Below are 22,501 nucleotides of genomic sequence, written 5' to 3' on the forward strand. Positions count from 1 at the left end.
AGTGTGTCCTACAGGAGTCCAGAGCCAGCATTACTTTGGGAAGACCATGAGCTTCTCAAAAATAACCACAACAACATAGACCGTGTCCACTGCTTGTCAATGCCCTAAACTCTGTCGCCGGAAATGCCAGCCTTCCCTGCCGTAGACACCCACAGCTAAGTCGGGGTCGGGAGGGCAGCGTGCAGTCACTGGCCTCTCCTGGGCCATCCAAGTGCCTCTGACCCTGGGGTCTTTTCTCAGACCGGGATCACAGAAAGCAAGTGTCTAGGTTGGCCTTTGATCCTCCTGTCCACATAGCCTACTGAGGCAGAGCCCAGCCCTCGGCACCAACACGGAATCCACAAGATTCATGGCATGAACGTGATCATCCAGCCCAGCAACCGCTGAAGCCCCAGGGCCCTGAGAGGAAAGGGCAGACCTGGTCACCCACTACATTTCTCGGCCCCCACCTCCGCGCCCCCCTCCCAGTCCAAGCAACTCAGCGGTTCCCTTGCTTCACAGCATTCACCTCTGCCCTGCTGTATCCTGAGACCCCTTGGTAGGGCTCCCAGCCTCGGGCTCTGGGAGAGCCAGAAGGTTCCATTCTTCATGCAGGCCTCACCAGTCTGCCCTGAGGCTAGGCCACACCTAAGTGACCCTTTGAGGGGCAACATCACAACAAATGAGCTATAACACTCGACTACAATCCTTTGACCAAATAACCTTACTCCTGGCAATCTGCCCCCAAGAATGAGTCCAGAGAATCTAAAAAGATGCTTCTGGCATTTCCCATGCACCCGAGGTCCCAGGTGGCAGAGATGTCCACACAGCTAGGACCCAGGCATAACCATGAGCTTGCTGGGAAAAAAAAAATTCAAAACAGGGAACTGCACATTCACACACACTAGAAAAAAATGATCAAAGTTAATAAACAAGAACCTCTAGGAGGCCAGGTGTGGTGGCTCACACCTGTAATCCCAGCACTTTGGGAGGCCGAGGTGGGTGGATTGCCAGAGCTCAGGAGTTCGAGACCAGCCTGGGCAACACGGTAAAATCCAATCTCTACTAAATTACAAAAAATTAGCCAGGCGTGGCGGTGTGTGCCTGTAATCCCAGCTACTCAGGAGGCTGAGACAGGAGAATCACTCGAACCCGGGAGGCAGAGGTTGCAGTGAGCCGAGATCGTGCCATTGCACTCCAGCCTGGGTGACAGAGCAAGATTCCATCTCAAAAAAAAAAAAAAAAAAAAAAAAAGAATCTCTAGGAATGCAAAATGACTTTAAAATGCAAAACTCAACGAACAATTTACATACTCAACGAACAATTTACATACTTTTGTTCGATAGTTCCACCACCTTCAGAGAACTCGTGAACTGGAAGAGAGATCTGAAGAAACAACCCAGGCTGGGACACAGAGAAGCAGGTAGAGGATGAGAAAGCCCAGTTAGGAGCCACTGGGATGGAAGAAGAAGGACAGGTGAAAAAGAGCTCCAGAGAGGAGGACAGATGGCCGTGTGATGGTGTGGAATTGACAAAAGGCTGGCCACCCCCACCCCACCCTACCACCCCCGCACTCCCATCCTTGGGCGTGAGATCCCCATGAGAAAACCTGCACACTCACAGGGCTCCCTTCCATTTCCACAAGCCACAAGCCTCCTCCCATTGCTTGTCACCCTCATCAGGGACCCTGGCTGCTCTGCCCGTGGAGCTCCAGGAAATTAATGAGCCACTGATTCCTCCAGGGACAGGGGTGCCTAAACACAGCCCTCAGCACCAGCAAGCAATCCACGAGATTCATAGGGGCTCTGCACACACCTTCCCAAGACCTTGCTGAGGCCCTCCCTGCACACTGAGCCATCCCCTGGTCTTCCCTGGGACCACGGAGACACCCTCGCAGCAGTGGGTCAGCCTGGGGGTGCCAACCATCCTGCCAACCACACAGAGCCCTCCCAAAATGCCAATCTAAAACGTTTGCTTAAGTCCACCACTGGCTAATTCCTCCTCTTTTATTTATCAAATAAAGACACTGAAGGGAAAAAAAGACTAGGCCCTCTTAGGTGTGTTTTCCACCTGCCACAGCCTATTTGCAAACTTAGCACTACTGTAGTGTCTGACATTCCTTCCCTCTCAAGTCCGAACCAACCTTAACTATTTTATAAAGTTATGCTACTTACAATGTCCCTTTCTGACACAGTTGCCACTGGGGGCCCTCAAGAGGCTCCCACCGTGGGCTGGAGTCCCTGGCTGTATATGTGCAGACAGCCAAACCTGGGCGGGCCCCGGCCAATCTGCACGGTTTCAGTAGATGGGAATGCAAAGCTCTGTACACTCTTGAACACAAATAGCAGGGGAAGTAAGGATAATATGCCTTTTTTTCTCCTAGGGGATGTAAGTACTCACGGGACAAAGTCATTTGTGCTAATTAATAAAAACTACAGAAGGAAACCCTTACACCACCATAGCACAACGGAAGGCTATTCAGTTATTGCAAGAGAATTCTATCATTCTCTGAAGTCACTCTTAACATTTATAAATCCAGAAATACAAACTTAAAGTTAATTGTTCCTTGAATGTGGTGGACAAGCACCTGCATTAGGAGGCTCAGATCATCTATGGCAACCCCACACTGAACACACCAGATCTGGTCCAGTCCGGAAGCTAAGCAGGATCAGGCCTGGTTAGACTTTGAATGAGAGGCTGGCCTCCCCATAGCGCAGCAGAGCAGCAGTCCCCTTCAGGGCAGGGTCTGGGTGTGGCTGCTTGGGCCGAGCTCCCCTCCCCCAGTGCCAGCTGCTTCCTGCCACAGCATGGAGCTTGTGTTACCATTTACCCAGCCCTACCACATGCCAGGGCCACCATCCCACAACCTGCAAGATGGCTGTGTCATCTGCATTTTACAGGTGAGCAGGAAGAGGCTGAGAGAGGTGAAGAGCTCACTCTGGTCACACCTGAGGTGGCTGAGCAGATCTGAATTGCAAAGCTGTCCCAAGCTACAAGAGCTTGCAAAGCTGTCCCACACTGCAATACTGTCCCATGTTGGGCCTTTCCCCCTCAAAGCAGTGTGGCTAAGGTAATGTGGGTCCCCACAGATAAGGACAGGCATCGGACTGGGAGATCACAAAGACGCAGCTCTGGACACTGAGTGCCCTGCCCTCCAGGAGCTGCCTCTTCCCCTTGGAAGAAATGTGAGGTGCCTAACACTTAGGACCAGGGCCTCCAGCAGACTGTCAGGGTGACACACACACACACAGACACACATCCACACACACCCCCATGCACCACACCACATACCACACACACATGCACATATGCTACAGACACACACTACACAAACTGCACACACCACACACATTCACACACGTTACACACATACCACACACATACTACACACATACAGACCACACAGACACAAACATCATACACATGCCACACACCACCCACAAGCACAGCAGGGACCTCCTCTCACCTGGCCACGCAGGCTGCATGGAGCTGGGGGCCAGGGGAATCTCCGGGTTTGTTCCTGGGCAGCATGAGGGCCGTGGATGTCCTATCTTTCTTGGCCTCAACGTCTTCATTGATAAAGACAAAGGGCTGGTCTCCACCTGGGTGGCCAGACTCAGCAAACAAAACCACAGGACACCCAGTCAGACGAGTTTCAGATCAATGGAACTGGGAGCGCGGCTGGGCATCATGTATACACCTGGCCCCACCGGCGCCTCTAAATCCCTTTCGTGCTCTGAATCCCCCTTGCAGCAAGCAGCTCACATGTGAAATCAGCCCTCGTGGTGGCATGTTATGGTTTAGTGAAGTCCAGGAAAGGTGAAACTCACAGGTAACCACCGAATATCTTGGCTGAGAGGCCAGTCCCCCATGAGCTGCTTCACCGGCATTTGTTCCTGGTTTTGAAACACTGGAATTCAGGCAGTGAGTGTGGCATGCTCTTTGGCTTGTTTTCTAAAATCACTGTTTCCAACCTCCACGCACTCCATCTCCTCGCACCACCTCTGCCACTGTCATTTGGAATTTGTCAGGAACCCCCTGCCTGGATCCCAATGGGGTCCCACTTCTTGGGCTTGCTGGAGCAACAGGAGCTGGCCTGTGGTAATTGAGAGGGGAGAGCAGCCCACAACGTGGTGGCAGGGCAACCTCCCAGTGGGCACAGCCACTCTCCAGCCAGGCCAGTGCCACCTAATCCCTGCCTATCATTGCTCCTTGAAGATGAAGACGATGACGGTAAAAACAAACACAGCAGCAGCCCGAGGTCCAGCAGGCCTTCCTCGGAACCCACCCTGGAGAGCCCCTGCAGGTGCATGCAATAGGCCACCTGGTATTTCCCCATCTCCCTGCAGAGGGTCCCTGGGATACCATGAAAGCCACACCCATGGAGATGGACACGGGGCTAGCTCGCTGAGACCTGTGTTGGACACAAGAAACAGGCTGCTGAGCAACAGTGCAATAAATGACATCATGTCTGAGAGGCACGCACAGTACAAAACAATGCTGCTTCCAAGGGCGCACATGGACATACCAGCCACGTCAAAAGGTGGGGCTCAGTGGGAAGCCCATAACGGTGTGGAGGCCAACAGGAAGGGAGGGGCTTAGGGGAGGGGCTTACAGGATGTGGTGATGGGCTTCTTAGGGAAATGCATTCCTGTATGAGCTGGAGGTGATTAAAATGAAAATTTTAAAGAAACAAGGGCCTCCATGTGAGCCCTGCCCTGCCTGCCTTGTGTCAGCAGCCTGGGATGCAGACTGAGGAAAAATGGTCAAAGTACGGCCTCATCCCAGCCCCAGGCCCCGTGGATGCCTCTCCTCAGTGGGGCCTGCCAGGGTGAACCCCCGCCCTGATACTCACGAACAACCTCTTGGGAGGGTGGGGGGCTGACAGAATGCCTGCACCATGCCTGCTATTAGCAGGTGATGGGACAAGGGTGGCTCAGAGGCCAGGACTATCATGGACACAACCCACTTCTGACGGGGGTTGGCAGCTTTGTTTTCTCAAAACTGCCACTTATGGAAGGGTACATCCAGCCCCCCGGGGCCCCGTGGACTGACGGCCCAACAAACACCCAATGTCCCTCTGGACTGCCATCCTCTGGTAGGATGGGAGCCAAGGTCCTGATGATGAGCGCAGTGGCAGGGTTCCCGCAGCACGGCCCTCTTCACTGGCTGGGAGTGAATCGTGATTAAATGCTAAGTCTGATGCTCACTTGTCAAAATAACCCGTCCACAGTGTGCTGCATGCCTGGCGTGAGTTGGGCTTTTCCTGTCTCCCCTTAGAGGCATCTGGACTTCTCAAGCCCCATCCCTGGGGTGTCACCAGGCAGATGGCAGGCCTCCCCCCAAGGGGCCTGAGGAGCTGCAGGGGCAGGCCTGCCAGCCTCCACCCCAGCTGGGGACCATTCAGCCAGAACAAAACGCACTCGGCCGGCCCATAAAGCCCACTGATGGCCAGCTGAGCTGGCAGAGGTGCCCCCAATGTGCCATGTTGACCTGAGGACCCCTGCCCATCAGAGTGACCCCAGAGTGCCCAGAGGAGTAGAGGTGTCAGGCCAAGATGCTCTCCTGGGGAGGAGGAGGGATTTGGAAATTAAAGGAAGATCTGAGAGGAAGAGGGGAGAGTTCTTTAAAAATCCCCCAATCTTGGCTATAAGATACTTCCCAACACTGTTCTCAAAAGGGAGGCTGGAAGAACCCACAAATGTAAGGGGCACATGAAAAGGTGCTCAGCAGCAAGGTGACTGCAGTGCCACATAGGCCTAAGGGTAGGTTCCAGCCTCATGGGGATGAGCCTCCCTCACCTCAGGACTACACCAGGCTCCTCCCTGGCAGTAAAACACTCAACCACACCTGTACCCTGAAACTCAAGCCGAGCAGCCAAGCCATAGCCATGCTGTGGACCAATGTCCCACTGCCTGCCCCCAATGCCACCCCCAACCCCGCTTCCTGCCCCACAGCCTGCCTGATTCCAGGGCCCTACACTCTCAACCAGGTCAGCCCACCATGCTCTCCTTTCCTGACAGAGAGCAGGTGGGAGGCTACCTGCACAGTCTCCCTCCAAGCCCAGTGGCCCAAGGGTCTGCATGGTCTCTGCAGCTCAGCCTCCCACTTCTCAGAGCTAAAGGGTGTGGAGTCCCAGAAGCAAAGAGAAGCTAAGACCAAAGACCCTGAATGCCTGACCCTCCTGCAGCCTAGCCAGATTCCATGGCCAGGCACTCTTTTTAAGATTTTTTAAAACTTGGCAGAGGCGCGATGGCTCACACCTGTAATCCCAGCACTTTGGGAGGCTGAGGCAGGCGGACCATGAGGTCAAGAGATCGAGACCATCCTGGCTAACACGGTGAAACCCCGTCTCTACTAAAAATATAAAAATTAGCTGGGTGTGGTGGCGGGCACCTGTAGTCCCAGCTACTCGGGAGGCTGAGGCTGGAGAATGGCACGAACTGGGGAGACAGAGCTGGCAGTGAGCTGAGATCGCGCCACTGCACTCCGGCCCGGGAGACAGCGAGACTCTGTCTCAAAAAAAAAAAAAAAAATTAGCTGGGCGTGGTGGCGCGTGCCTGCAGTCCCAGCTACTCAGGAGACTGAGGCAGGAGAATCGCTCGAACCCAGGAGACAGAGGTTGCAGTGAGCCAAGATTGCACCATTGCACTCCAGCCCGGGCAACAGAGCAAGACTGTCTCAAAACAAAAAACAGAAAACAAAAAAAAAAAACGGCAGAAACACTGAGGCATGAAGGTGCAATTTGCCTGACTCTGCCCAGAGACACATGCTCAGCTGCATGCATCAACACCTTCCTGGGAAGCAAGCTCCCTAGGCACACAGGAGGCCAGTGATGATGAAGCCCTCCAGCACCACACAGCCTCTCTTCCTGCTACAAAAAGGAGTAGCACTCGAGCCCTGCCCCTCCCGACTCCCAGTCCTCTGAAGGTTCTGGGTGCTGGCTCTCCCACTAGGATAAACCTGGCCCACCAAGAAGCACACCATATTCAAGAAGGGCAGGTTTTTAGGGCTGAGACACCACAGTACACACCAGCTGGCCAGTGCGCACGCATTTCTTCATTCATTCAAGCACTCCTTCATTCCTTCAAGCATCCATGGAGCCTTGATCCCTGGTGCTGAATTTGGGCTAAATGAAAAATGCAGAGGCCCCAATGAAGCTTCAGTCAGTTCCACTCCTCCAGCTGCCATCCAGGTGATATGCAGCTTGCCCTCCACTGGTGGGCACAGGGGGTCCCAATAGAAACAGGGAAACCTCCTCCTAACTCACAGCTGTGCAGAGTATCATACTGGACTGAGGTCAGCTTCCCAGGACAGCCCCCACTCCATGCGGCCTGCCTCATATGCCCCTAGACCCAGCACACAGGAGAGGAGGAGCCAGCTTAACCAGAGAGGCCAAGAGCAGTGGAGCCGGGAGGGCAGTTCGCCCATGAGGACAGACCGTGGGTAAGCCAGCAACTGGGAAATGCCCCATCCTGCTGGTGGCCACAGACGTAAGAATTCAAAGACTAGTTATCAAACCTGAAAGAGTACAGTATCACCAGTGCCTGTGAGACAGAAGTAAAACTAACATTAACACAACCCTTATAAATTTGCCCGCTCAGGGATTATAGAGAAAATGGATTAACATCAGGATGTTGACTTTTTGTTTCATGAAATCCACCTCAGGAAATCCAGGTCTAGCATCCTCAGGGAAGTTCCATCAAGAGGAAGGCATCTCTGGTTACGCACATATTTACCTGCAAACCAGCTATGTATACACGCATATGCCCAGTGGGCGCATGCACAGCCGCACTCATCCTTGTTCACAGAAGATGCGAATCTCGGTCTGTGTATAAAGTGTGTCTGCACATGCAGAGAGGAGCCATGCACAACGCTCAGACATATGTGCAGGCATTCCAGACACAGCTTTGGGCCAATGAGTGGTCACACAATGAAGACAACTAGGAAATATCTTCTGTGACTCCAAATCCTAAATTTCTTCAGGTTTACATTATATTTTCAGAAATTCCTTACCGTCATTCCTAAAGTAGATTCAACTGAAAGCGGCTCCTCATATTGTAGCGTCAGGCTTCCCTACTCTCTACCTCCAGGTGAAGAGTATCTGTAAGTATCTGAGCATCCACAGATAATCACACAGCATCCCTAAGTATCTAAGTACATATAAGTAATCATTTAGTGTCTATAATTACCCAAGTATCTGTTAGTAATAATTTGGCATCAGTAGGTACCCAAGTATGTGTAAGTAATTATTTAGTATCTATAAATACCTGAATAGTTATGACTAATCATTTCTCATCTGTATTTGGGTACCTGCAAGTAATCATTTAGCATCTGTAAGTACCCCTTTATAGATAAGCACCCAAATGCCTGTTAGTAATTATTTAGCATTTATAAGTACCCAAGTATCTGTAAGTATTCCTTTAGTATTTGTAAGTACCTGAGTACCTGCTGGTGATTGTTTGGCATCTGTAAGTGCCTAAGTAACTATAAGTATTCCTTTAAAGCCTGTGCAGGAAGAATCTCCATTCTTCAAATGAAGATACATAATTCCTTCAGAATGATATTAGGCTGGTGCAAAAGTAATTGCCATTAAAACCAATAGCAAAAACCGCAATTACTTTTGTACCAACCTAATAACATCTTCAGACTGGAACTTAGGCTGGTCTGTGTCCTCAGCCTGTGTGGACTAAGGCTGGTGTCCACTGGGCTCTCCTCAGCGGTCCTACCTTCTGTCAAACCCCCATGTACCTTGCAATCCACATGTTTTAGGCACAAGGTCCCAATGTGCTCTCCCACTGATGCTGTCACTGGGAGCAGTGACTGGGAGCTTAGCTGCCAATCAGCAGGAGGGCAGTGCCAGAGGAAGCTCAGTTCACACAGCCTGTGGGGTCCTCTGCAGGTGTCCACAAGCTGGGATCCCCACTTGCAGTAGACACTTGGGGTGAGGAAGTACACCCGATGACAGCTGTGACATGCCCTGCTGCTCTGGGAAGTGGTGGCTGCTCCTGGTGCCATGGGAGGCCCATCCCTGACCCAAGAGTCAGGAACCTATCAGCCTGAAGAGGCTGGGAACAGGAGCTGCCCCGACCTGGAATGTTCCCAAAGCAGGGGAGGGGCTGACTGGGCGGGGCCCTTTTCAACTGAAAACTCTTACCTGCAGGCTCAAGGTCAATGGCCTGTCCACCTACAGGGGCCCTCGGGTAGCTCTGGCCAACACAGGCAGATAGGCTGCAGACCAAGCTAATGTGCATTGTGCATTAATGGAGGGGGGGGGTCACATGAGAAGAGGGGGTGTGCTGGAAGGGCAGATATCTCCGGAAGGGTGAGGTGTCCTCACCCACCACAGCTCCTTCAGGGAGGCCTGGGGCCAATTGCTGTGCAGCAGAGAGAGCTACCCAAGCCCCACTGTCTATAAAACCCACAGTCCATAAAATCCGTAAAACAGGAGGCCAGGCAATATGACCTCTAAACCCTGATGGTCTTACTCCCTTGCTTACTTTATATCTGATTATAAAAGTATTACGCTCTTGGAAAACAAATTGGAATGTATAGAAAAGTACAAAAGTGGTAGGAAAAACGTAATCTTAACCTTTAACATGTTGGCGTATTCCCTCCTAGACCGTCTTCCATTTTAATTGGTTGACACCAGCCATCACATTATGTGTGTAGTGTTTCATTTAATATCATCATAAAGATATCCCCATAGCATTAAAGCCTTGCTGTAAACATCACTGTTGACGACTGCATAATTTCCGATTTACGTGAGGACATTGTCATTTGCCTAGTCATCCCAACTTCATCATTCAACAGTGTAGAATTCTTGATAAATTAAATAAATATCTAAAATATTCATTCTTTATATACTTTTAAATTTGTTACGGTGGATTTTTAACAGATATTACAGATAAAGGGCATGGTCTCTTTAAAAAATCCAAAGCAGGTTTTGGAGCATACTCCAGTGGTTTCTAAGGAAACCAATTGTATGCAGATGTAGAGCAAATATCTCCTTTGGGAGTTCTGGGAATTACAGCCTTCAATCTGGATAAAAGCCTCAGAGACACAAGACAAATTTGACCAGAGAGCAAATGTAGTCCGAGGTCATATTAACAGAAATAGGAACTCTAGACTAAGGGAGGTGAGGGTCCTGTCCTCAGCCCCCACCATACCCTGGAGGGTAATTAATGACCTGGCAGGTGCCTTGGGTCCAGGGGGTGCAGCCCTCAGGGGTCAGCTTTGGAATAGAAAATGGAAATAAAGGCGGCTCTCCCAACAACTCCAGGGAAGGGGGTGCTGCCATGTCCCATCCTGCTGGAACAGTTTAGCATCTGTTCTTAGTCCTTTTTTTTTCTTTTTTCCTTTTTTTTTTTTTTGGCATAAAGGACAAGAAAAGCAAAGATTAGGATGTGGAAACCTGGATGGGCAAAAGCAGCTTGAGGCCCTCCCTCCAAGGACCTCTGGATGTGCCCTGCCCTAGACTTCTTGAGGGTACAGCTGCAGGTCCTGGGGCCTGGATTAGGACAGAGCTGTGGTCCTCCAGTTGGAGAGGGAGTCTGGGGCTATGAGGCTGGGATGGTACCAGCTAGGGCCTCTCTAGCAATACTTCTAACAACAGCCAGGTGGACTGTGAGCCAAGGTGCAAGGCCACGTGCTGGTGCTTGGCCCCCTCTGTCTGCAGCTCCTGAGCCACTCAGAACATCAGTGTTCACATCTATAAAACGAGGACACAACCTGGCTCACCGGATGAACTGTAGGTGGCAGACATCAGCTCAGATACCCCAGTTACACCTCAGGTCACTGGCACCAAGAGAAGAAAGGACGGACAACAGCACGCTTTGGCTCGGGAAAGAGCCTCTGAACACTGAGCGACAGAGACTCACCAAGCAACCACAAGCATTAAGTCTTGTCCCTAAGCTCCACCCAGCAGGCGGGATATTCCAGGAACTGCCATGAAACACTCTCTTACCAAGCAATTGGTAAAACTTACAGGTTGCCAAGTGTTGCTAGGGGAACTTCACCAAGAACCTATTGCTTAAATCACTAGGCAAAGGATGCAGATAATTTTAAACAGGTCAGTGATGGGGGCAATGCTGCTGCTCTCCCCAAATGAGAAAAGAATGGGCCCGCCCTGAGTGTTGTGTCTGCCTGGGATCACCCCGCTGCTCCCACAGTGGGGACCAGCAGCCCCTGCAGAGGTAACTATCTTCCCAGGGATCCCCCAGGAGTTTGAGAAAAAGACCCTGAGATCCCAGCAGGCCAGGAACAGAAGTGTGGCCCCAGTGAAAAAGGGCTCCTGGGAGGTGCACACTGAGAGCCCCTGGCCCTGCCACCTATCACAAGGTGGCAGGACTGGGGACCTCCAAGAATGGGGACCAAGGTGTCCCTGGTTAAGGCAGAATTACAATGACCCCTGGGTAAAGAGTGAAATGCACAAACACCAGAGCAGGCAGGAAGCAGAGTGGGCGCTGAGCAGCTGGGGAAGGAGCTGGCTCTCCCAGCAATGCCCTCGGGCAGGTATGTATTCACAGCCCAGAGCCTCAAGGCCTCTGCAGGTGAGCAGCCACACTAGGAGCAGGCCACACAGCTAGGTCCCTGAACAATGGCCAAGCATCTGGGGGTGAGGTCCCTGTGGGGCACTGGGCTCTTGACGGATGCTCTCTCGGGCTTCTTCCTCTGACTCCCTTGCTAGGGAAGCTGTGACGTAGATTATCACTCATCAAGGCCACAGGCAGAGGGGATCCCTGCACTCAGACATGTAGGCCAGGACACCCCACCCACACGGACCCTGCCCAGGGTCTGGGGTCTTCCTAGGATCGAAGCTGAATTCTGTTACAGTGATTTCATTCAGAGAAAAAAATTCAGTGTAAGGGAAAGAATAGGTCAAGGGAGGAAGCAGGGACTCTGGTCCCCACCCTGCCCCTAATTCACTGTGCAGCTTCAGTTTCTCACTTGTGAAAAGAGAGGCTTGCTCCCTGAGACGCCCCCAGTCCACATGTCCTACTCACATGGTGTGCAGAGGCAGGTGCCCGTGCAGCAAGGCCACGGTACAGCCTGCTCCTGAACGGGTGCCTAGCCCAATCCCAAACTGTTCTACTAGACTTGGCTTTTAACAGAGACGAGTTCAGAAGACTAATTTCATTACGTCTTCCTTTCCAAAGAGTAGTTTAAAATCTAATAAAATAATACACATTTGGCATCTAGAAGAAACTATGATCAGGAAAAAGCATCTGTGGCCATAAATGGTTATCACAGACACGGTCAGGGCCAGACAAATGTCGGTGGGGAGAGGGGTGCTGGGACCCTGAGTCCCAGCAGACTGTGAGTGAGCATGGGTCACAGGAGGCACGGCTGCTGGCCCCCATGACAGGGCCTCACCCACCACATGTCTGCTGAGTGATGTTGGATCCCTCGGAGGGTCACAGCAGTCTGCCACCTAACCAGGCCAAGTATGGCCCCGGAGCTGTTGGGATGTCCACACTCAAGTTGGGGAGCCACCCAGAGGTGTGTGAAGGCATCTGGGGAGAAGCAGCCCCTCAAAGGAACACAAATCATAAAGGGATATTCAAATCTCAGCAGTGCTGCTCAGGTGTGCCAGGGCCATAGGACAAAGGGGAGTCAGAAAACGCCACCGCAACCAGAGGGGCTGAGGAGACGTGAGGACCAGCCCATGGCCTCCGGGGTGGTCCCTTCAGGGGAAGGATGCTGCAGGGAGGACTGTGGCCCCAACAAGCCTGCAGCCTCCTTGGTGGGAATGGACACTGGCTCCTGCCACGGAGATGTAAGATGTGCACATTCAGGAACACTGGCCGGGGTATGTGGAGATGCTTGGTACCATGTTTACAACTTTTCTGTAAATCTAAAACAATTCTAAAATTAAAAGTTTATGGGGAAAATAAAGCAAATGAGGCTTGGCCTCACAACAAGAGTCAAACAAAGAGGGGTATTTAGGAAACAGATGAGCTTTCCACCTCTGTGGACTGAGCATCCAGGAAGCACCTGCCCTGGAGTTCTGTGGGGCTCCACCAGCTATGGGGCAGGAGTGGGAGAGAGTGGAAGGGCCTGCTCCCAGCCTATCAAAGTGGGGTGCCCTTCTCATATCTGACTTCTCAGGGAAAACCTGCTTTTCTATCTTCATTAGAAAGTACCAGGGCTACTGACACAACTCTACAACTCTAGGGAGGAAAGGATTTAAAAGTGAGTGAACTCAATAATTAGATAACTGCACATTAAACCATAGTGAGGTATTCTTTTTCACCTTTCTGGTTGAATTGACAAAGATCAAAGGCTCAGAAAATGTGTTGCCCAGTGTGTAGAGAAATCAGTACAACCAATCTGACGATTTTAAAATCCGAAATGCTATATCCTTCAGCCCAGCAACTTTACTTATTTGAATATATCCAGCAGATACACATGCATACATGCACAAAAACATACAGACCAGGATAGCCAGGGAGCAACACCGCAGTGGCCTCGGATGAGAAATGAGCTACATGCCAACCAGGGGAAGCAGAAGTGCAGGAGGAGCATGTTTGCTGGAGCCCCAGCAGTCGAGAGTGAGGACCCAGGGTCACTGCAGAATCACATTCACAGCGCGCTGCTGTTTGTGTGGAGAGAGGGAAAGGGGGTGGCTGTGGAAACATGAGACATCACTGGAGCTGGGAGTCTGCTCCAGAGAGAAGAACGGGGAGACAGGGGAGAGGCACGCATTCCACTGCATTTCTTTCGAATTCTCACTCTTTTTAAAATTTTTCTTACCATGTGCTAATGTTCTGTTTGCAAAATAAATTCAACCAAACAATTTCAAATGAATAAATGTAGCTGATGCCTTATCAAAATAAATAAATATAAGAAAAGACAGGTGGGTCACTGAGTTTAATTTCCAAGTGATAAAGACACAATACATTCAACAGGTTAGTCATTTCTTGCCCTCAACTGGGTATAACTGTGTCCCCAGGAGACAGTTGGCAATTTCTGGAGACACTCTGGCTTGTCAAATGTGGGCGTGGGGCAAGCGGCAAGGTGCTCCTGGCACCTGCTGGGTGGAGACCAGGACTCAACATCTACAGCGCACAGAAAGCCCCTACACAAAGAATTCTCTAGCCCAGACGTCAGCCGTGCAGAGGCTGAGAAATCCCGCCCACCACACACACAGTTTCCCTACACAGTGTCTGCTGTGGGGCCAGTTTCAATTATTAGAAAGGTTTCCCTCAAACTGAACCCAAATCTGCCTGCTTATAAAGCTTCCTGCTCCAAACTTTCAGTGAGCACTTGGTTCCTTCCCAGGACTGTTATTGGGACAGCTGCTTCGTAGAAGGAACTAGAGAAAGAGACATATCAGGACATGACTAAGCCTCAGAATCCCTGGACCTTGAGGGTCCCGGGAAAGCGGCTTCACCTTCCTGCTGCCTCCAAGGTCCCTCTCTTCTTCACTTGATGGAGTAAAGGATGGCCCTTCAAGTGGCCAGAGGGACTTCCCTAAACATAAATACCATCAGGTCACTCCTGGCATTGCCTTCAGGGCCACGAACAGAGACTTCATAGGGTGTTTTTTGTTTGTTTGTTTTTGAGACAGAGTCTCACTCTGTTGCCCAGGTTGGAGTGCAGTGGCGCAGTTTCGGCTCACTGCAACTTCTGCCTTCCAGGTTCAAGTGATTCTCCTGCCTCAGCCTCCCGAGTAGCTAGGATTACAGGCACCCACGACCACGCTCAGCTAATTTTTTGTATGTTTAGTACAGACAGGGTTTCACCAGGTTGGCTAGGCTGTTCTCGAACTCCTGACCTTGTGATCCGCCTGCCTCAGCCTCCCAAAGTGCTGGGATTACAGGTGTGAGCCACCGTGCCCAGCCCATAAAGTGTTTTTCTGGGGGGCAGGGAGTGCATGGCAGGGGAGTGGGGAGGGCAGCTTCAGTAAGGCTGGGCTCATCCTCTGAGTCCCACAGACTCGCGCCTCTCAGGTACAGGCTCCCTCCAGGTCTATGCCCTCTGACCTCCAAAGAGAGTTATTCTCATTGCTGGCTTAACTTTAAGAAGGGCTGTGTCTGGCCTGAGGAATCATTTCTCACAGCCCCCAGGCTAGAACGGACCTCTCACCCTAGCTGACTCCAGAGCTCACCTGGAGCTGCTCCCCTCTATCCCGCAGTCCCATGGTCCCCAACACAATGCCACCAGGCACAAAGACAGAACCATCTTTATCCAGATGTACACCTGCGACAGGAAAGTGACCTGCCTGCCTAGGGCCACACAGTGCAGGACACAGGCCCTGCCCCCAGAGCATCTGGTCAAGCACTGAGATAAACAGGTCCGCAGAGCTGTGGTTCTGCCCCCAGCTGCTGCTCAGAGACAGGGAGAGATGTGCAGTGGCCGCCCAGACCCACAGACACACGACAGTCCAGGCACCCAGCCCACTGTCATGGGGGCCTCCAGGGAGGTGACCCTGTGCTGCTTCTTTACCTGCCCACCCCGCCACACAGCCACCTCCTTCACCAGGATCCAAGTCACATGCCTTCACAGTGGGCAGGTGGCACAGACGGCCAATGGCAGGGCCAAGGGCTACCCAGCAGACAGGGGGCCCATGCTGCTGGAGAACGGACGGTCAGTGAGGCCAATGGGCAGCTCCAGGGACAGTTGGGCACTAGGTGGACCAGAGGGCTGGCTACACAGACACAGGCTGGGATCATGAGAGTCACATAACAACACTGTCCCATGAGAACCTCCAGACCAAATAGCAGCTAGTGCTTCCACCCTCCAACTGGCACTGGGGGAGCTCAGGCAGAAGCAGTGCCTGGCAGGCAGGGTGGTAGGGTTAGACACCCTCCGGTCCAGCCCTCCCACCCCTCAGAGCTCCTCCATCCCTCACCTGGGGCTCCTCCATCATCTCTCACCCAGGACTCCTCCATCATCCCTCACCCGGGGCTCCTCCATCATCCCTCACCTGGGGCTCCTCCATCCACTATCTGGGACTCCTCCATCATCCCTCACCCGGGGCTTCTCCATCCACCATCTGGGACTCCTCCATCATCCCTCACCTGGGGCTCCTCCATCATCCCTCACCTGGAGCTCCTCCATCATCCCTCACCCGGGGCTCCTCCATCCACCATCTGGGACTCCCCCATCATCCCTCACCTGGGGCTCCTCCATCATCCCTCACCCGGGGCTCCTCCATCATCCCTCACCCGGGGCTCCTCCATCCACCATCTGGGACTCCTCCATCATCCCTCACCCGGGGCTCCTCCATCATCCCTCACCCGGGGATCCTCCGTCATCCCTCACCCGGGGCTCCTCCATCATCCCTCACCCGGGGCTCCTCCATCCACCATCTGGGACTCCTCCATCATCCCTCACCCGGGGCTCCTCCATCATCCCTCACCCGGGGCTCCTCCATCATCCCTCACCCGGGGCTCCTCCATCATCCCTCACCCGGGGCTCCTCCATCCCTCACCCTGGGCTCCTCCATCATCCCTCACCCGGGGCTCCTCCATCATCCCTCACCCAGGGCTCCTCCATCATCCCTCACCTGGGGCTCCTCCATCATCCCTCACCCGAGGCTCCTCCATCCCTCACCCGGGGCTCCTCCGTCATCCCTCACCCGGGGCTCCTCCGTCGTCCCTTACCAGGGCTCCTCCGTCATCCCTCACCTGGGACTCCTCCATCGTCCCTCACCTGGGGCTCCTCCATCCCTCACCCGGGGCTCCTCCATCCCTCATCCAGGGCTCCTCCGTCATCCCTCTCCTGGGATTTCTCCATCCCTCACCTGGGGCTCCTCCATCCCTCACCTGAGGCTCCTCCGTCCCTCACCCAGGGCTCTTCCATCATCCCTCACCCAGGGCTCTTCCATCATCCCTCAACCAGGGCTCCTCCGTCATCCCTCAACCAGGGCTCCTCCGTCATCCCTCACCCAGGGCTCTTCCATCATCCCTCACCCAGGGCTCCTCTGTCATCCCTCACCCGGGGCTCCTCTGTCCCTCACCCGAGGCTCCTCCATCCCTCACCCAGGGCTCTGCCAGCCCCTAACTAGTCTCTGGCCTCTCTCCATCTTGCCCTATACTCCATGCCTCCCACAGAACTCTGAAAGAACTTCATAGACTGCAAACTAAAGAATGTTGTGCCTTGTCCTCATCTTCCTGCACTGGGGCCAAAATGTAACTCCCACCCATGGCCAACAGGCCAAGGTGCCTCCCTAACCATATCTCCCCTCATTCGGGGGGCCAGCCACATGCTGCCCCTCACCCCACACAGTGCAGTCTGTTGTCACCCCAATCTGCTCTGGCACAGACTCGCAGGCGGCTGGTGATGAGGGCCATGCCACCCCAACCCTGTCCCCCAGCACTAGCTTCAGGGGCCGTGCAGTCTTCCTCACTGCTGCCCGTGCCTAGAACAGAGCCTGGTCTCCCCTGGTGTTCAGGAAACGTCACCAGCTAGATGGACAGACTGAGGGACGTGCTCGCTCATGAACAAGGAACCAAGCCCAGTCGTGGCAAACCTCTTGACTCCTAGTACAGCTCATGCTGGATTCCCAGGCCCTTTTGAGACTCAGGATTCCTCATGTGTGACATGCAGAGCTGCCAAGCACAGCCAGGAGTGGCACAAAAACCTCACAGACTGTTCCCATCCGGCCTGTATGTTGGCTGGCATGGGAGGAGTGGGTGCTGCTGGCCGGCTGCTGGCCCTCCCCCAGCTGGCTTCTCCTGAGTAGCCCCTCCATCCAAAGCCCACCAGGGAGCTGCTGCAAGGAACAGGGTGGCATCCAGAAGTGCCCAGTGCTGGGTGCAAACAGTGGAGAAAACCTCTCCCTGCCTGGCTGCTTCTGCACACCTCTGCTATGTGCTGCTGGGCAGTGGTCGCCACAGTGCCTCCCACTTCCAAGGAGAGATTCCACAAGCACCAAGGGCAACTAATCTTCATGTTTGGCTGACTCCAGCCAAGGAAGGTTTAGTGAGACTCCCCACTGCTTCCCACTTGAGCCTGTGTGTGCTGCTTCATGCGGGGCCATGGGGTCCCTCTCCCCGGGTTCAGTGAGCCCTCCCAAAGCCCCACTTCACCCCTTCTCCAGGCAATGTGCAGAAGACTAGCTAAGGCTGCAGTTTCTATACTGTTCCAGGATACCAAGTGTCTCAGGACTCCAGGCCTCAGTCTCTCCTTCAGGGAAATGGGCCTGAACCCCTAAATCAGTCTGCACCATTGCTCCAGCAAAAGCAGGTCAGCCCAGACCTGCTGGTGAGGTGGAACCTGGCAGGGAAGGGCCTTAAGCTCCACTTGACGCTGCCTTCCCACCAGGCCCCATGTTCTTGGTTAGTGCTTCCCAACTACTCTTTCCAATGGCCCAAGCTTTCCCGGAGATTCATACACAGAATACGCCTTGATGGGGTTTTATAAGGGGAAGGGTAAAATAAGGGACAAAATCACAAAGCTACAATAAGATCTTAGTGATCTGGAATTGTGGGGTGAAGGTGCTGGGGTCAGGGTTCAATGCCTGAGTCTGGCAGCCCCAGGGGTGGGTGTATCAGTCCCCAGGTCAGATCCTGGTCCCAGAGCACTCTCCAAGGCCAATCAGATCCTCATGTTTGTCCAATACTATGGCCTTGCGCCCTACCCATGGCATGTCAGGAACAAGAATGAACAAGGGCTTTACACATGCTCTCCACCTAAGCAGAACCATCCACTTAATGCATGGAGATCAATGAGGCCACGTGCTGCCCACACAGAGCGGCTGGCACTGCTCCATAACTGTGCTTGCTGTCCCTACTCTAGGAATCCAGAACCCTGGCCTTGCTCCACAAAAGGATCCTCAGCAGTGAAGCATGTAGCCAAAAAGATAGCCCCTGGGGAGGATGGCGGTCAGGGAAAGGAGATGGAGACCCACACAAGAGGACCCCATACACAATATGAGAGAAGTCTTACACATGTATGGAAAACGCCTAGTTCGACATCTGATGCAAAAATACTTATGGTTAAAAAAGAAGACAGCAACCCTCCTTCGCAAGCATGCAGGCATGCACTGGGCACACAGCAGCACATGCATGAACACAGAGAGCATGCCAGGGGTGGGCAGCACCCTGCACATGTACAGTTCTGTAAATTCAGTCACCACACATTAAAAGGTGATTACAAAAAAAGATAAAAGTGCCATCAATGAACAATCTGAAAAAGAAGTTAAGAAAATAATACCACTTACCATAGCGTCCAAAAGAATAAAACATCTAGGAATAAATGTAACTGAGTCGGTGAAAGACTTGTAAACCAACAACTATAAAACACTGCTGAAAGAAACTAAAGAAGACACAAATAAGTGAAAAGGTATCCCACGTTCATGGATCAAAAGACTTAATACTATTAAGATGACAAAGCAATCTACAGGCTGAACACAATCCCTATCAAAATTCCAAGAGCGGTTTTTTTTGCAGAAATGGAAAAGCCAATCCTCAAATTCATATGGAATGCAAGGAGCCCAAAATAGCCAAAACAACAGTGAAAAAGAATATAAAATCAGAGGACTCATACTTTCTGCTTTCAAAACTTACTACAACTTTGCAGTAATCAAAGCAGTGTGGTACTGGCATAAGGAGACATATATAGACCAATGGAATAGAACTGAGAGTCCAGAAATAAACCCCTGTGTATATGGTCAAAAGATTTTTGGCCAGGGTGCCAAGATCATTCAACGGAGAAAGAATAGTCATCAACAAATGATGCTGAGACAACTGGATATCCAGCTTCAAAAGAATAAAGCTGGACTCCTACCTTCCATCATTACAAAAATAAACAGAAGATGGATCAAAAACCTAAGATAAGAGCTAAAACTATAAAACTCTTAAAGGAAATCGCAGAAGTAAACCTGTAATTATAATCTTGGATTGTACAGGCAATGAAATCTTAGAAATGGCACGAAAAGCACAAGCAACAAAACAGAGATAAACCAGACTTTATTAAAGTTAAAAACTTTTGTGCATCAGTAGTCATTATCAAGAAAGTGAAATGACAACCCACAAAATGGAAAAATGTATTTGCAACTCATGTATCTGATAAGGATACAGCACTTAGGCTGGGCGCAGTAGCTCATGCCTGTAATCCCAGCACTTTGGGAGGCCAAGGCAGGCAGATCACCTGAGGTCGAGAGTTCAAGACCAGCCTGACCAACATGGAGAAACTCCATCTCTACTAAAAATGCAAAATTAGGCAGGTGTGGTGGTGCATGCCTGTAATCCCAGTTACTCAGGAGGCTGAGACAGGAGAATCACTTGAACCGGGGAGGCAGAGGTTGCGGTGAGCTGAGATCACGCCATTGTACTGCAGCCTGGGCAACAAGGGCAAAACTCCGTCTCAAAAAAAAAAAGAAAAAAGAAAAAAAAGGATACAGTATCTAGACTATATAAAGAACTCTTACACTCCAGCAATAAAACGACAAGCAATCCAATGTAAAAGTGGGCAAAGGCCTTGAGTAGACATTTGTCCAAAGAAGATATACCAATGGCCAACAAGCATGTGAAGGCTGTTCAACATCATTGGTCAGTAGAGAAATGCCAGCCAAAAACATAAGGAAATCCCACTTTATACCCACTAGAATGGCTTTAATTTAAAAAAAAAAATTAGGAAAACAAGTGTTGGTGAGGATGTGTGGAGAAATTGGAACGTTGCTGAGGAGAATTTAAAATAATGCAGCCCCTGTGGAAAACAGTTTGCCAGTTACTCAAAAAGTTAAACATAGAGTTACCATATGATCCGGCAATTCCATTCCCAAGTATATATCCAAAATAACTGAAAACAGGTGTTCAAACAAATATTTATACACAAATGTTTATAGCAGCACCATATACAACAGCCATAGGTGGAAAGAACCCAGATGCCCATACACTGATGAATGGATAAACTGTGGTCTATCCACACAATGAAATATTATTCAGCCATAAAAATCAATGAAACACAGACACATGATACAATGTGGATGAACCTCAAAAATATTGTGCTAAGTGAAAGAAGTTAGACACAAAAAGTTACATATTGTATGATTCTATTCATATGAAATAGTAAATATCCAGAATAGACACACCTATAGAGACAGAAAGCAGACTGCTAGTTGTCAGGGGCTAGTGGGAGGAAGAAAGGGCAGTGACTACTTATTGGATACCGGGTTTACTTTAGGAGTGAGGAAGATGTTTGGGAACTAGATAAAGGTGGTGGTTGCTCAACACTATGAAGACACTAAATGCCACTCAACTTCACACTTTCAAATGGTTAATTTTATATGAATTTCACCTCAATTTTTAAAAAAGGTAAAAGGCTCGTTTCCCCATGTGCACATTTCTAGCTAAATATTTTCAATAAAAGCAAACATTCTGGCAATTAAGATGAGGCTCACACCAAATTGCTTCCTTCAAGACACGCCTCCTTCGGAAAGCTTTGATAGACAGGGACAGATACCACAAAGATTTTTCAGTTCCTATGCTTTGAGATCCAAACCACTGGCTAGAATTCTAAATATGTTCATATGTTCTTCTGTGAGTGACCCAGCACTATGGTGGCGGGGGGGTCCAGGAGAAAAGTAAACAGGTCCTGTACCCTAAAGCATAGAAGCCAAGTCCCATTCTGGACCTCACAGCTAGGGCCACCTACCTGCCACAGAGCCAAAAAGCTGAGAATCAAGGTTGGCAGAAGTTAGGGGACAGAGAAGGAGAGATGCAGAGAGGGAGGCACTACAGCGAGAGACCCTGAGAGACACTGGGCATATTCAGACCCAGGAGGGAGCTGCTGCAGTCAGCTGCTTGGACAGGGAAGCACCTCCCATCCCCTAGCTCAGTATGTGGCCTTCCTCTGTGACTACATTTCCGTCCGTGTTACACTGCTGAAACCATGGACACGAGCAGTTATCAGCCCCGGTATTTGCTCAGGCCCTTGAGCCAGAATAACCTAAGCCAGGTGCCACCTCCTCACCTGCACCCTCTGGGAGGTGAGTGTGTCCACCTGCTGCAGCTCAGAGTGCACCTGATGAAGCCAGAGACCTGTGTGTGACAGAGGCTCTGGCTGCTTCTGTGTCCATGCTGGGAATGAAGGTGACAGGGTGACCCACACTATCTGCCCCTCGCAGTCAACGTGGGAACCAAACATGATGAATGAAAAACCCCTATGGCATTAAACCCCGACTGAATGTTAGCTTCCGCAGCACAATCAGGCCCATCTGTTATTTAAAAAAACCAAGAGATGGACTTTGTTTTACCCACACCCTGAATTTCAAAAGTGAGATTCTCCCAGAGAACTGTGTCATGGAACACTATTTTCTGGCCCACACTTGCTCCCACCAGAAAAACTCACTCTTTTAGAAGGACCTGGCACATGTCGAGGCACTACAGGGACAGCCATAAAAGAGGATGCCTGGGGGTGGCAGCGTCCACCCAAATCTCTGCCCAGATTTTAGGGTATCTGTGGCCACACTGCACCCAAGCAGCCCCAAACAAACGTGGGCTGCAGTCCAGAAGTTCAGATCAAGCACACTTCCAGTCAAATATTAAGTATATTCAATAATAGCAAACAT

The 22,501-nt window shown here is 51.3% G+C and overlaps 1 protein-coding gene across 3 annotated transcripts in view; it reads right to left on the reverse strand.

Annotated features, from left to right (window-relative positions):
* The window catches only part of PHF2 (PHD finger protein 2), a 103,590-nt gene that overhangs the window by 76,024 nt on the left and 5,065 nt on the right, over nt 1–22,501 (reverse strand). The gene's annotated exons all lie outside the window — the stretch shown is intronic.

This window comes from Pan paniscus, chromosome 11, assembly GCF_029289425.2.
Source record: "Pan paniscus chromosome 11, NHGRI_mPanPan1-v2.0_pri, whole genome shotgun sequence".
Classification (NCBI taxonomy): domain Eukaryota; kingdom Metazoa; phylum Chordata; class Mammalia; order Primates; family Hominidae; genus Pan; species Pan paniscus.